The following is a 2,318-nucleotide window of genomic DNA, read 5'->3' as shown; positions in this document are numbered from 1 at the left end:
GGTAAAAATGCCTAATTTTTCCACTTCGGTGCGAAATGCATCGGCCAATCCTTTCATTATTTACGAAAAGCAAACAGTCTCGCCAAAAAAACCTACACACAGTAACGGGTCACGTTGTTGACGATTCATGCTTATTCTGATTACGGAAATGCGAAAATGCAACAGGACGTAGCGCAGTGCGCTAAACAGCGTGTTATTTCCGTATTTGTGCCAAACTGTATCGCAGCCGTAGAAAGTTCTAGCCTAGCAATGCCCTAGTTCCTGAGATCGGCGATTTGGTGGTCCAATGGGTCCCCATATTTAAAAATATAAAACACTGGTGCGACGTATGCTGTGACTGGAAGACACAAAGTGTCAATCCTCGGTGCGCCTCGGCATCATGGCCGCATCACGTCGAGAACACAAAAAAGACTCACTCAAATCGCGAAGTAATTCAATAGGTCACAGGTATCCTGAATTATTAATCGACGATCGATAATTGATTATAAAATCGATATTTAACTCGAGCACCAGCGACACACCAAACGACCACGGCTTAGTCGTTGGAGGATCCCCTTAGGATCTTGAAAACACACGACTGGATAAATCTGGATCCACGTAAAACACGTCAAACAACACGAAAGAACGACACGCGAACAAAAACTGCCCCGCGACCTTGCAGTATGTGCAGAGGTCGCGGTGACGGTTGAAACCTAAAGTGCAGGGCGCTGATTTAAGAATGCAATTAACAAAATTGACTAAGAACGAACGTAGGCTCAGCAATTATACGTACAGCCACAACGCGCGCATGTGGGGGCGCTACCTACAGCCACACGGAAACAGCGCACACCCGCCGCGTCGCGACACGCACTGAAGCGCCCCCTAACGAGCACACCCGCCGCGTCGCGACACGCACTGAAGCGCCCCCTAACGAGCACACCCGCCGCGTCGCGACACGCACCGAAGCGCCCCCTAACGAGCACACCCGCCGCGTCGCGACACGCACCGAAGCGCCCCCTAACGAGCACACCCGCAGAAATTTCTAAAAGCGACGCTCTGAGAGGCGCCCCCTACTGGCCGGGCATGGGGTCGATGGTGATGTAGATCTGGTCAGTGTCGGATATCTCGGCGGGCAGTTCGAGCAGTATCGGGTCGCCTCCCTCCTGCTCCAAGTAGATGACACGCGACGCGCCGCGCTGCAGCACCGGCACCGTGGCGCCATCGTGCCGCGCCAGCGACGCCGCCGCCGCCTCGTCCATGAGACCCGTAAGGGGTGGCTGCTGCTGCTGCACGAGACCCGTAAGGGGCTGCTGCTGCACTTGCTGCTGCATGATGAGACCCGTAAGGGGCTGCGCGAGACTCGTAAGCAGCTGTGGCGACTGCTGATTCAGCGCTCCTCTCACGGGCAGCGCTACGGCGTGCGCTCCCGTCGCGGCGGTGGCGCCCCCTCGCGACAGCTTGCCGGTGACCATCGCGACCGGTTTCCTGCCTCCCGTCGCCGTTAGCAACAGCGGCTGCACAGGCTTCGGGGCGAGCGTCACGGCCTTCGGCTTCCGTCCGCGCGGCGCCCCCTGCTGGGGAGTCTTCGTCGCCGCGGCCGTCACGCTCTTCAGGCCAGTTGGAGTGACGACCTTGGTGAAGGTGGTTGCCGGCGACGACGGGAACACGACGGCGGGAGCTCCCGGCAGTCCTCTCCCCAGGGGGAGCTGGGCAGCGGCGGCTCCAGCGTGGATACCTCCCATCGCCTCCCCCAGTCTCTCCACGACTACGCGCTGCGGCTCCTCGCCCGCAGGCGGCAGCACCGTAGCCGGCGACGGCTCGACGGCCGCGACGTCCAACGTAGAGGGCAGCACGGTCGACGTAGGCAGCAGCACGATCGACGTAGGCGGCAGCACGGTCGGCGTAGGTGGCAGCACGGTCGGCGTAGATGGCAGCACTGTAGTCGTAGATGGCAGCACGGTCGTGGAGGCGCACACGTGGTTCTCGTAGTCGGTGCGATCGTAGAAGAATCGCGCGCACGCCTCGCACATGATCGGCGGCGTGGCGGCGGCAGCGAGGGCGCCACCGTGCGACGCGACGTGAGTGTCGAGGTGGCTGCCGTGCATGAAGCAGCGCCCGCACTCGTCGCACTCGAACGGGAACACGTCCTTGTGGCGGCGCCGGTGCGATCGCATCTCGGCCGCCGCGTCGAATCGCGCGCCGCACACGCCGCAGCGCAGCAGGCCGTCGTCGGCGTGCAGCGCCCCGCGGTGGACGGCGTACTCGTCGTCGGACGCGAACGCGACGTCGCAGCGGTCGCACGCGGCGGCGCCGTCCGCGCGCGCGTGCGTCGCCGCCGC

This window comes from Priapulus caudatus, unplaced genomic scaffold (assembly GCF_000485595.1).
Source record: "Priapulus caudatus unplaced genomic scaffold, Priapulus_caudatus-5.0.1 Scaffold1315, whole genome shotgun sequence".
NCBI lineage: Eukaryota > Metazoa > Priapulida > Priapulimorpha > Priapulimorphida > Priapulidae > Priapulus > Priapulus caudatus.
Note: the sequence above shows the minus strand (reverse complement) of the source record.